The sequence below is a fragment of the Canis lupus genome, chromosome 28, assembly GCF_048164855.1.
Source record: "Canis lupus baileyi chromosome 28, mCanLup2.hap1, whole genome shotgun sequence".
NCBI lineage: Eukaryota > Metazoa > Chordata > Mammalia > Carnivora > Canidae > Canis > Canis lupus.
Window position 1 is genome coordinate 37,590,130 of NC_132865.1, and position 14,215 is coordinate 37,604,344.

General features: G+C 39.2%; 1 long non-coding RNA gene across 1 annotated transcript; it reads left to right on the forward strand.

The window, feature by feature from the left end:
• Positions 1 to 5,175: 5,175 nt before the first annotated feature.
• On the forward strand, positions 5,176 to 14,003 carry LOC140620414 (uncharacterized). The gene is made up of 3 exons (XR_012020203.1): positions 5,176 to 5,414; positions 6,768 to 6,842; positions 8,166 to 14,003. It is a non-coding gene; the product is annotated as an uncharacterized lncRNA (long non-coding RNA).
• Positions 14,004 to 14,215: the final 212 nt, after the last annotated feature.

Here is a 14,215-nt window from a genome sequence, read left to right on the forward strand (position 1 = left end):
CAGGACTGCGGGATCATGGCCTGAGAGAGAGAGGCAGAGACACAGGCAGAGGGAGAAGCAGGCTCCCTGCGGGGAGCTCAGTGCAGAACTCAATCCCAGGACCCCGGGATCAAGCCCTGAACCTAAGGCAGATGTTCAACCAGTGAGCCACCCAGGCCTCCCGTCTACCTATTTTTAATCCATGCCTTGCCCTCCTTATTCTCAGCCACCTGCATATCCCCTAAGGATCACCAGCTGGTTTTCACGGTCCAGTCACTGCCTCCTGTCTTCCCTCTGTTCCCTCTGCCAAATCTACCAAATTCTACATGTAAGATGATGTTGGCAGGGTTCAGGACACACTACTGAAAATATGGTGCCTTGGCATATTGAATATTTTAAGTTGAAGGAATTTGAGAAACACCGGGTTGAAGAAGGACTCCAGAGAGTCCTAATTTTAGATGCTTAACCACTGAGCCACCCAGGCACCCCCACACTTTAAATTTTCAATCTGTGTTTTCCTTACATTATTCATGAACAGCTAATGTTATGTGACTTGCCTTGTTATTTTCCTATTTCTTAATTACTAGTGCAACTTCTATAACAGCAGACTTTTAGAAATAAGCTTTTTATTTTAGAATAATTTTAGATTTGCAGAAAAGCCTGCAAAGATACTAAATATGACTTGCTTCACTAGCTTCCACCATCACTAAAATCATATATTACTGTGATTCATTTGTCAAAACCAGGAGATTGACATTAGTACATTATTATTAGTGTAATTCTACACTTTATTTAGATTTTGCCAGGTTTTCCATGAACATCCTCTTCCCATTCCAGAATCTAATAGAAGGTACCACTTAGTTGTCATGTGTCTAGTCTCCCCTGATCTGTGACAGTTCTTTCTTCTCCTCACTCTTATAACCTGGACAATGTTGAGGAGCAGGGGCCAGGCAAATCCAGTCTGGGTTTGCCTGATATTTTTCTCATGGTGAGGTGAGAGTTATTGGCATTAGGAATGAAGACCAACCACAGAGTGGAGTTTTTTTCTCATCATGTGATATCAGGGAATACATCATATCCATGTGAAAACACAGATGCTGTGAACCTTCATCACTTGATTAAGGAGGTGTCTAGGTCTGTCCACTGCAGAGTCACTGTTTTCCCCTTTGTCTACTGTTATTTGGGAATGAGCCACTAAGTCTAGCCTATGGGGTGGGTGGTGGGGATTAAGCTCCATCTTGTGGACAAGGGAATATCTACACATATCATTTTTTTTTTAATTTATTTTTTATTGGTGTTCAATTTACTAACATACAGAATAACCCCCAGTGCCCGTCACCCATTCACTCCCACCCCCCGCCCTCCTCCCCTTCTACCACCCCTAGTTCATTTCCCAGAGTTAGCAGTCTTTACGTTCTGTCTCCCTTTCTGATATTTCCCACACATTTCTTCTCCCTTCTCTTATATTCCCTTTCACTATTATTTATATTCCCCAAATGAATGAGAACATATAATGTTTGTCCTTCTCCGACTGACTTACTTCACTCAGCATAATACCCTCCAGTTCCATCCACGTTGAAGCAAATGGTGGGTATTTGTCATTTCTAATAGCTGAGTAATATTCCATTGTATACATAAACCACATCTTCTTTATCCATTCATCTTTCGATGGACACCGAGGCTCCTTCCACAGTTTGGCTATCGTGGCCATTGCTGCTATAAACATCGGGGTGCAGGTGTCCCGGCGTTTCATTGCATTTGTATCTTTGGGGTAAATCCCCAACAGTGCAATTGCTGGGTCGTAGGGCTGGTCTATTTTTAACTCTTTGAGGAACCTCCACACAGTTTTCCAGAGTGGCTGCACCAGTTCACATTCCCACCAACAGTGTAAGAGGGTTCCCTTTTCTCCGCATCCTCTCCAACATTTGTTGTTTCCTGCCTTGTTAATTTTCCCCATTCTCACTGGTGTGAGGTGGTATCTCATTGTGGTTTTGATTTGTATTTCCCTGATGGCAAGTGATGCAGAGCATTTTCTCATATGCATGTTGGCCATGTCTATGTCTTCCTCTGTGAGATTTCTGTTCATGTCTTTGGCCCATTTCATGATTGGATTGTTTGTTTCTTTGGTGTTGAGTTTAATAAGTTCTTTATAGACTTGGAAACTAGCCCTTTATCTGATAGGTCATTTGCAAATATCTTCTCCCATTCTGTAGGTTGTCTTTGAGTTTTGTTGACTGTATCCTTTGCTGTGCAAAAGCTTCTTATCTTGATGAAGTCCCAATAGTTCATTTTTGCTTTTGTTTCTTTTGCCTTCGTGGATGTATCTTGCAAGAAGTTACTATGGCCGAGTTCAAAAAGGGTGTTGCCTGTGTTCTCCTCTAGGATTTTGATGGAATCTTCTCTCACATTTAGATCTTTCATCCATTTTGAGTTTATCTTTGTGTCTGGTGAAAGAGAGTGGTCTAGTTTCATTCTTCTGCATGTGGATGTCCAATTTTCCCAGCACCATTTATTGAAGAGACTGTCTTTCTTCCAATGGATAGTCTTTCCTCCTTTATCGAATATTAGTTGCCCATAAAGTTGAGGGTCCACTTCTGGGTTCTCTATTCTGTTCCACTGATCTGTGTGTCTGTTTTTGTGCCTTTCAGGGATCATTTCTATAGTTTGTTACACATATCATTTTGAATTCTCCTATAAGGAAGATCTGTGAAAGAAGACTTTTTGATTCACTGTAGGTCATTTAGGGAAGATTGTACATTTTCAGAACATAGGCATTTACTCAGTTACCTCTTGATGGAGAAATCTGTCACTCTCTCCCTCCCTGCCTGTCTCCATCAATGCGTACACACTGTGGTTAAAGAAGAAAAAGTTAACTTTGTCGGTTGAAAGTCATTCAATATTACTTGTCATTAAATGACTCATAAACGTCTATCATAGGCCATGTTTCTATACCAAAAGAAATAGTCAGAAAACAAAGTTGGAAAATCCAATCTTTTGTAAACACCAAAATAATTAGTCTGACTACTTTTGGCAGAATAAGTTGATGAATTTGGTATATTTTATGTTGTTCTATTAACATTTTTCACTGAAGAAGTCTGCCCAGCTATTGCATCTGTTCAATCATAATGTACAGTTCACATTGGCAGAATCGTGGTTCATGACCTTCTTTCTGCACAGAGTGTGAATTTGTTTACAACTTATGCTACACTTTTCCTTATTAAATATATGACCAAACCCAAAGAATCAATTAAATTGAAATTTTGTCAATAAAATCTAATTTGAAAAAGGAGCATGTTTTTGGACTAAAACTACAAATAAGTGCTAATTTTCCTGTGTCTAGGATGTGAAGGTTTTGCCAGTCTTGAGGAGGATCTCTTGGTTTACCCTCTCACTTCTGAAGGCTGATCAATTCATGATCCTTCCTGGGCCAGAAAGACCAGCTGATTCACTGACCAGTGTATTGATAAAAATCAAAGTCCCTTCTTCATGGGGAGATTGGGCGGGAATGGGGTTTGTTATTCTAGGCACCGTCCAGGGTGGTAAGGTATCAGGTTTGATAAATTAATTGAGAATGAAATATGAATGTTTGCATTTAGGTTTTCAAATGTTCTGTCCTCATAGGTATCTCATCTTCCAAGTCCAGTGTGTAACAGAAAGCAGGTAAGTCATAGGTCTTGGTTGAAAGAATGCTCTAGCCTTGTTCTAGATAGGACCAATAACAAGACAAAATGAGAGGGGGTGGATTACAAATGTATGTAAAGTGACATTAGTGGGCTCCTTTTCTCTACCCAAGCTTTAAGTGCTAGGAAAAGAATACCAAACACAAAGCAAATGGGGCCCACTTGGTGTGAAATCTGAACCTTTCTCTGTCTATAAAAAAGGAAGGTGGTGGTTTATTCTTCTTCAGACTCTAGGAATAGAATCAGAATGATTTGGCTCAGAACCTTGGCATCTGCAAAATTATGCAAATACCATTTTTAGCCTCTGCCCACAGCTTGTGGTGATTTCTGATGCTGCTACACATTTTAAACTCCCCAAGGAAGCAAAGGCACATATTTGCTGAATAGTCCCTAAACACACATATTTACACTGACAAATTTACAAAGATGTAACATCATTATGATCATCGATTTATATGATAAACAAGAGAACTCCACCATACACTATGCAGTCCGCAGCAGTTGATAGCTGAGAAAAACGTAAAACATATCTCAAGTGGAATAGTTTCATAGAAGATAGATATTCTCAACCATACTTATGGAATATAGGTAAAGTATCTGTACTTAATAGCATTTTTAAAAAAGATTTTATTTACTTGAGAGAGTGCACAAGTGGAGGAGGGGAGCAGAGGGAGAAGCAGGCTCTTTGCAGAGCAAGGAACCAGATATGGGGCTTGATCCCAGAACCCTGAGATCATGACCTAAGCTGAAGGTGGGTAACTAACTGAGCTACTCAGGCACCCCTGTACTCAATAGTATTTCAAAGACCATTTAGAGCTATAGGTTCTATAGGCCTGTGTTTATTATTATTTTTTTTCAGTCACAATATATGAATTCTATCCTTGTACTTTGTCTGTTTCCATGGGAAGACTATAAGTCTATTTGATCAGAGACTACTCACTCTTTTATCTGTAGTGCACAGCATTGCACCAGGCATACGTAGGTACTTGATATATGCTTATTGAATGAATAAAAATACTGAAAAGATGTAAGATTTACTTATTTCTACTTTGTCATTCAGAAAATGTTTACTATCCTTAAATATAGACCTATATCTTGCTTTTTTTGAATTCAGATATTTTCACAGAATCACTGGCAAAGATTGATTCCAATCTAATGCCATCTGATAGAGTGTTTATTGAGAGTGCATTTTGAACAAGGCGCTTTTGGTAAGTGTTTTGGAAGGTGGTGAATAAGGCACTGTCCCTGCTTGCAGAGGTTCAAACTCCTCCAAACGTCCCACCCTCCCTATGAGCACTGAATCCTGATCCTTTTGGGCGTAGACTGTTGCCATCAAGCCCTGCACATCCCTCCTGTGGCCCCCCCTGCTGGCCTCTGAAAGCCCACTACTCAGTGGGATATTACCTAATGAGCGTAGAATCCTGTCTTCTTATAGTAGCTTCCTTCACAAACCCCTTCCTGATCACAATGGTCGGAGGTCATTCTCAATTCTAGAGTCGTTCTAAGATCTCGCTGATCAGTGCTGTATTCACTGGCTAGGTTCTCCAAGAGCTTGAGCAGTTTTCCTTTGAAAGAATTGGGAAAATATCTCTTTTTATATTCTCTCTAGGTTTATTTTATACTCCTATTTTAGGGGATACCATTTGCCACCCCCCACCCCCACCCCTGCCCCGCATTATGACCCTGTCAGTACCTACCCAAGGCAGCCAATCCTCACCTCCACTCTAGAGGTCACTGTTGCTGGTTTTATTCGCAGTAAGTTAACCAGTGCTTCTCTCCAGTTCTGGCGGCCTTAATATAACCCCAACTACTGAGGTGAAAACTCAGTCTTCAATTTTCCAGGTGTCTGGAGATACTTCCATTCACAGGCTCTCATTTCTTCTTGTGTTCTGTATGAACTTGTGTAGATTTATTCATACCACAAATGTAGTAGTTTTATTTCAGCCAACATGTAAGGATTAAATATAATAGTTTTTCTTGATATTTAACCCATTGCTCTGACAAATCTCTCGGCCTCGAGATCTGTGAACTAATTACCCCATAGTTACTTAGATTTCATTTTATTTCCACTATGGGATTATTATCTATCCTTTTTAAAGAAATGTTTTGAGTTGTTGCCCTTAAGATTTACAACACACAACTTTATTGTCTAACTTCAAATAATATTATGCCATTTCATGTGTAGTAAATAAATTATATTATACTTTTGTCCCTGTTAACAGAATTTGTACATTTTTGTTGTACAATATTTGAAAAAATATGGAGGTTAAAGAGGAATAATAAAGAGAAACAAGCATATAAATTCATTAAGTTTTATCTTCTTTGCCTCAAATACATAGTATATTATGTTTTACCTATACTAGTGTGAGTTATATTTTCACTTTTTTTCATGATTTAGATTAAGAGTTGGTGAATTTTTTCTGCGTAGGTCAAGATAATATATATATATATTATACGCTTTATGGGCCATGCAGTCCCAAATACTCAAACTGTGGTTATAGCAAGATAGCAGCTGGAGACCTAGAAAAACACGCTCCAATCGAGCATTTCTATTTAACTCTTCATATCAGCTGGATAGACAATGCTGTCGCATTTATTTTGATAAAAATACTGTTTTGTAATTAAACAAGAATAAATGTCATAGACCTGTGAGCTGAGCTGTTAAAGTGGGTATCAATTTTTAACCTGCTTGACAGAGGTCTCTTTGACATTGTTGTTGAAAACCGACCTCTGTCCTTTGGAGAGAAACTATAACACCAAGACAGAGTTTGGGATAAAGAGCTTTATTGGGATAAATAGCTTTATTGTTTTGCTGGGTAAAGGAGGCGGCAATAGGCTATGACCCTCAAAAAACTGCATGCTCTTCCAGAGGAAAGGACTGAGAGGTTTTATAGGGAAATACAGGATCTAGCCAGTTTCAACAGGAATCATGTACATGTACAATGCCTCCTCAGGATTTTTCAGGTTCCTACTGGGTTCCTGAAAAAAATAGGCTAAGAAGGGAGGAAGGGAGGTTTGCGGAAGAGAGGAGAAAGTTTACTTTAAAATTGAACTTTGCTGAAGCATTAGTGAGCCATTTTGATTTTTGTTCAACTTTATGTTTTTAAGCGGTTTTAATATGGTCACAGAAAATGTTCTTCCTCACGAACCCTGGCACTGCAGGACGGGAGCAGAGCTGATGAGGTTGGTGGCCATCTTTCTCCTTAAGTTTGGGCTTATTGGAATCATAAGTTAATAAACAAGATTTGGAAGCAAGAGAAATAGCCCACAAGGTAAATCAGAATCCTAATAAAGTTATAACCTTCAGAGGCTTCTCTTTAAATCATATCGCTCATAATATTACTTAGCACCTCTACAGAAGTCCAAAGTAAATGTGCCCTTTTCTCATATCAATGATCTCAAATGTGGAAAATTGGCATTTGCTACCCAATAAGTTCTCCTAAAGGTAGATATCAAACATCACACTACTAACTTGGATAAAACTCATTTAGGTACATCTAGAATTTCACTTCAATAACCAAAGTCTTAAAATGATTTAATAGTATCTTAAAGCTCTTACTATAGTGCAAATATTCTATAGATCTTAAATTCTATTATATATTGCATTTTACAAAAGTATTAGGAGATGAATGGGAATTTAAAGACAGATATACTCACCAAGTCCATCAATCCCTGAGAGATAAAAGCACTTAGTAGCATTTGCTGAATAAATACATTTTGCACAACATCAATTAATTTATACGCTCCTAATGTAGTATACTTCCCTCTCACTGCTGCATGATCTAATACATTGCCTCAATATTGGGTCACTTGTGATGGAATCATTTTTTGCATATGTGTGTATTTGACCTTTTTTGAAACCCTTTAGGAGGTACAGGTTGAAAAGAAATGAGGGGGAATGAATTATGCAGTTAACAACTTTATACAGCACATAGACATTTTGTTTTACAATCACATCATTCTTTTCTTTTATCAGTCTGCAGTTTGGCCCATGTCTTCTCTTCTGTTAGAATGAAATTCCAATTTTAGTATATGTGCTGCCGAAGCGAGCACATAGAATGAAATTCCTTCATTGGTGAACTTCTACTCAGCCTTTTTCCTACAGGTTAAATGCCATTTTCTTGAGGGAAGCCCTCACTGACATCCCTAGAAGAAACCAAGTCCTTGTATACATTTCTGCAATAGTATTTTACTCCTTTACTAGCAGTTTTATCTCACTGTTTTCTGTATATTTGAGCACATCTCCTTCATCTCCTTTATTCTACTAAGAACTTGGAGGGAGGCATGCAGGTTTCACATTCATGTTTGTGTCTATAACCTCAGCACTGTTTTGGCATATACTTATTTTCAATACATGTCTGTCAAATTAATAAAGAGTTAACATACCAACTGGCTATTCTGTAACCTCAGGTACCCAACTTTCTAGAATCTCAATTTTCTTTTCTAAAGCATTTAGATGATTAGCCCTATTGATTCTTGTTTTTTTTTTTTTTTTTTTTTTTCCAGGAAAGAACAGCTCCAGCCCTCTCCCTACCCCTCCAAACTCTACAGGAATTTTCCCTTCCTGATAATCCTTTTGTTTGTTTGTTTGTTTTTAATCTCAAACCATAATATAGTTTTCATGGTTTTCTACAACAATGGTATAGAAAGATATGAAGAAAAATGAATATCCCCACAGCTAGATCATTTTATGAGCAATTTACAATTTAAAATTTAAGAAATCAAGATTTCAAATTTGTCAGGAGCTTGTTAAAATTCACAACAGAAAAAAATAAGTACTTGTCACCCAAAATAATTTAATTAAATAATTAAATAATGATTTAGGTATCACTTAAAATTTATAATTAAAAACTAAAAGTGGGGTGGCTGGGTGGCTCAGATAGTTGTGTCCAACTCTTGATGTCAGCTGAGGTCATGATCTCAGGGTTGTGAGATCCAGCCCCTTGTTGGGCATGGAATCTGCTTAAGATTTCTTGTCTATTTCTGCCCCTCTCCCAACCTCTCTCTCCTTCTCTCTCTAAAAAAAAAAAAAAAGGAAAACTAAAAAGCAATAGAACGTTGACAAAAATGTTAAATCTGCAAATTAAAAAAATATTTGTTCAATCAATTGCAGATGAGTGTGCTAAATAACAAAAATTCAAAGCAATAAATTTTAAAGATGTAATTGGCTTTAACTAATCAACTCATGAATCAGGCAACATCCCATCTAGCAAGTAGAGGGGAGCTCCAAAGGGCTACAGAAAAGGAAAGTTTTTTTTTTTTTTTCAAAGGTGGAAAGGGAGTGGAAAAAAAGGAAATTACTAGCAAAGAATCCATTATTTTAGGTGAGGTCTCCCTCCCAAGGAAAATAAAAGGGGCTCATCTGTAATTTATATGCTGATCAGAAAATTTCCATGTTGATTGGTTAAAGGTTACATTTTTGGGGTCCTGAAGCTACAGTCAGGTTAGGTATCAAGTCTTGGTTTATTGACTTGGGCCCTTAATCTAAGTGAAGCCATTTAGGGCCTGTGGTTTTCTTTTCAACAAGTAGCTTGAGAGCTTTCAACCGTCTTCCAAAGATACAAACATTACAAGTTGTGAAATGTTAGGGGTACCTGGCTGGCTCAGCCAGAAGTTCATGTGACTCTTGATCTTGAGGTTCTAAGTTCAAGCCCCATGTTGGGTGTAGAGATTACTTAAATAAAAACTTAATTTTTAAAAAGTTTTTATTTATATTCTAGTTAGTTAACATATAGTGTAATATTGGTTTCAGTATTGTGCCCAAGATTGCGAATCCGAGAAACCACCAAGGAGCTGACATTGATGCAAGTACATGAGGGTTTATTTACAAGCTCGAGCTTGGGTCCAAGTATACTCCGTACAGCAGAGCAGGGACTTGGACTCCGAGACTAAGAAGCACAGCAGTGTTAAGGGGCCAGTGGCCAATGAGATTGTAACATACTCAGAAAGTTGAACAGTCATGTTGGTCCACACGCAGGTGGCCAATTGAATTACAATTCACCTTATAGTGACCATTTGAACTAGCCTATTATTCTGGTTGGAATTGGTGCACAGGTTTGGCGGGCAAAGGAGGGGTTTTCATTTCTTGGCAGTTAAAGGTCAGAGGTCCTGCATTCCTATTTGTGCTAGTTTCTGATAAGGGTGTGCTTAATAGCTAAACTAGGGTGAGGGAGTGCCTTAAACAATAGGCAGGTCGTGTGGGGGGTTTTACATGAGATGGCGATGTAGCACAAAATGGAGTTAGTCCTGCTCTGCTTCTCCAGGGGTAGGGGATTTTTGTTAGATTTCCTGGGTCCCACATCAGGAGTAGAATTTAGTGATTCCTGACTTGGAACACCCAGTGCTCATCACAAGTGCTCTCCTTCATATCCATCTCCCATTTAGCTTATCTCTCATTCATCTCCCCTCCAGCAACCCTTAGTTTTTTCTCTATAGTTAAGGTTTCTTATGGTTTCCTTCCCTCTCTTTTTCTTTCTTTCCCTTCCCTATGTTGAATTGTTTTGTTTCTTAACTTCCATATATGAGTAAAATAATATGTCATTTATCTTTCTCTGACTTATTTTGCTTAGCATATTACAGTCTATCTCCACCCACGTTGTTGCAAACTGCAAGATTTCATTCTTCTTGATGGCTATTATTCCATTGTATATATAAATAGCCCCTCTTCTGTTCCTTTCTAGTCTTTGTTGCTTTTGGTCTTTATTTCCCACTCAAAGAGTCCCCTTTAATATTTCTTGTAGGGCTGGATTAGTGGTCATGAACTCCTTTAATTTTTGTTTGTCCGGGATACTCTTTATCTCACCTTCTATTCTGAATGACAGCCTTGTAGGAAAAGGTTTCCCAGCTGCATAGTTTTCCCATTCAGCACAGTGAATATATCATGCCACTGCTTTCTCGCCTGCCAACTTTCTGTGGTTAGATCTACTGCTAACCTTATTTTTCTTCCCTTGTAAGTTAGAGTTTTCTTTTCCCTTGTTGCTTCCAGGATTCTGTCCTTATATCTATATTTATATTTTGCAAATTTTACTATGATATGTCTTGGCATTGGCCTGTTTTTATTGATTTTGATGAGAGTTCTCTGTGCCTCCTGGATTTGGATGCCAGTTTCCTTCCCCAGACTAGGAATTTCTTCAAATAAACCTTTTGCTCCCTTTCTCTCTTTTATTCTTCTGGGACTCCTATGTTATGAATATTATAATGCTTTATGGAGTTGCTGAGTTCCCTAAGTCTACATTCGTGATCCAACATTTTTCTTTCCCTCTTCTTTTCACTTCATTATTTTCCATAATTTTATCTTCCATATCACTTATTCATTCCTCTGCTTCTTCCAGCCTTGTGGTCATAACATCCAGCTGGTTTTGCATCTCGGTTATAGCATTTTTTTTTTTTATATTGGCCTGACTAGCTTTTAGGTCTTTTATCTCTGTGGTAAGTGACTCCCTGGTGTCTTCTATGCTTTTCTCAAGCCCTGCTAATATCCTTGTGATTGTTGTCTTAATTCTAGTTCAGGCATCTTACTTGTATCTGTTTTGATTAAATCCCTGGCTGTAACTTTTTCTTGTTCTTTCTTTTGGGGTGAATTTCTCCATCTTGGTATTTTGTCTAAGTGTCTATGTTCTATGTGTTAGTAAAGGCTGTTATGTTTCCTGCCCCTGTAAGTAGTGTTTATGTTAAGAAGAGGTCCTATACTGGCCAGAGCCTGGTGCTTTGGGAAGCGTTTCTGGTGTGTGCTGTGTGCACTTTGGTATAGTGTTTTGGCTGTTCTTTCCCTCAGGTCAGTCCTCTATAGAGTTTCTCCTTGTCTGCAGTTTGAATCTTGCCCAGTGAGTGGAGAGTTTTAACTAGGTGTGTGTTTGGTCTGCTTGTTAAAAGAGGCTAGATCCTATTACCTTTAGTGCTTAAGTTTTGCAGCACTCTGGTCAGTAGACTTGTTGCCTGTGTGGATTTTGTGCTGATCTCTGGGGGAGGCCTGCCACTGTTCTAACTTCCACGCACACTTGTCCCAGTTAAGAAGCACCTGCAGAGTGCAGGGGGGTTGGGCTTGGTGTAAGCTGTTCAAGCCTCCACTGTGGGTGCTGTGCTACTCACTGAATGTGCAGTCACAAGAATGTGCAGGGGCTTGGAGTTTATGGTAAAGCATACCAAAAGGCCAGTTTCCAGGTTAGCTGCCCTCAGCTGACATCTCTGTTTGTATGCTAATGAACAGGGCAGCTCAATGGTGTGTACTGCTCTTTTGTCCCATGAGAGGCAGTACCACCTCTTTCAAATGCACTCCAAGAAGAGGAACTGTTTCTCTTCACTCAGAGGGTCCTCAGACCATGCTGTCTACTCCTGGACTTCTGACCTCCAATGGCACAGACTTCTAAAACATTAGTCTTTGAGCTCTACTGCTTGTAAAAACTTAATCAGTCCCTCTCATTTTCCCCTTGAAGAATTTTGGGGGAATGTTTCTCTTGTGTGATCCTCTGGGCTCTGTTCACTCTCTCTTTCTTTCTCTCCTATCTCCCTGATCAGGGCTTCCTTCCCTCCACAGCATCTGTGATTCTTTTCACCCTCAGATCATATCTCTGCACCTCCTACCTTCCCGGATGTGGCCTCTTTTTTCCCTCTAGTTATGCTGTGCATTTTCTCAGTCCTCTGATTTCCTGGGTATTCAAAATGATTCGATATTTATCTAGCTGTGTTGAAGGGACAAGGAAACCTCCTACTACTCTGCCATGTTCTAAATAAAAAAATATTTATCTAAATACCTAAATTATTTAAATTTAGAAATTTAAATATAAAAATAAATATATATAAAATATAAGTGTATTTTATAAAAATATAAAATTAAATATAAAATTAAAAAATATAAAAATATTTATCTAAATTATTTAAGTATTTTTAAAAATAAAAAGTGAAATGCCTGTGTTTTAGGGATGATGATAGGAAAAAAATTTATTTTAACATTATTTTTATTAAACTCACAATAAATTTTAGGCCTAAATAATCATCACTTCTGTTAATTTTTTTAAAGATTTTATTTATTTATTCATGAGAAACACAGAGAGAGGCAGAGAAATAGGCAGTAGGAAAAGCAAGCTCTCTGTGGGAAGCCTGATGTGGGACTCAATCCCAGGACCCCGGGATCACGACCTGAGCCAAAGGCAGACGCTCAACCACTGAGCCACCCAGGTGCCCCACTTCTGTTAATTTTTTCAAGTACATTTTTAGGCAACCGCTTAATGGTCGATCGTTACTTTGTTTTAATTTTTTTTATTTGTTGGGACACCATTTTCACATTTCATAATGCAAATTAATGTTTACATCTGCCATTTAGGTTGACTGAATTCCTGCTTTCTAGATGGCTTTTCTCTAACCAGCCACCTATTTTTCTTTTAGCCATTGTATTGAGTTTTTAACACTCCACCACTTAATTATTGTGGTGGTATTGTGTAAATGGTACTGAAATGTCAAATGGAAAGTAAATAATAAAAAGATAAAAAGCAAATGCAGAGGGTTTTTTTTTTTTTTAAATATCTTCAGTTAAATAAAAAACAGATTGTTTTCGGAAGATGAACTCTTTCTTTTTGTAAGGGGAAAATGAAATAGAACAAAACAAAACAGAAACAGCAGACAAAAATTTTAAATAAATATCAGAAATTTTATGAGTGCATGGTGATGGGGTGAGAAGTATCTCTTAGTCTCCACAGTGGTCAATTCAGAACCAACCCAGAATCTGTTTGCATTTAAACACACATTTTTCTGTCTTTTGGCAGTCTAATAAAGGAAACCTTTTCTACAAAAATAAAAGATCTTAGGAGTACAATTTGCACATTAAGCAGTGCAGTGCTAATCAAACTGAACTGAGGATCCATGCAAGTCTGCAGGAGCTTTGCTGCCCAAGATGAGAACAGAGGTGAAAGGAAGCCTTGGGAAAGCCATAGCAATTGGAATCTAAAACCAAAACATTGTTTTGTGCTTTTATTTTGTGCATTCTGTATGATTTCCTCATTTAGGTTTTCTAAAACTTCATTGTGTTTCACAAAAGGATTTTAGCCAGTGACAGATTGGAGGAAAAATAAAGCAACAAACAGAACTAAACAAACCCCCCCCCCCGCCCCCGATTGTGTCCACTTTGCTATTATCATGCAGTGTCCGCACTTGGCCACAAGATGTCGCCTCGCTGCCAGAGTCGCTCTGGAAAAGTTGGCCGCGGCGGTGGGCGATCCCGAGCGGGCTTCGCTGCGCAGACGCTCTAGTCGGGAGTCTGGGACGGGACGTCAATTCTTAACATTTCTTAACGCTCATCAGGCAAACGGGCGCGATTCCACCGATGGAGGAGCGAACCTTCCTGAGAGCCCCCGTCCGAGGTTGCAGCCGCGGCTCCCGGCCGGGGAAGGCCGGACCCACCGCGAGGGCCTCGGCCTTCCCGCCCGGAGCTCGGGCGTGTCTCGGGGCGGCAGGTGTCACCTGCCCGAGGCCCTCCGTGTTCGCGCAGACGGCGGGGCCCGAGGAGGTCGCGGCGGGAGGCCCGGCTGGGGGCGGGGGGGGGGGGGGGGTCCGCGCCGGGCTCC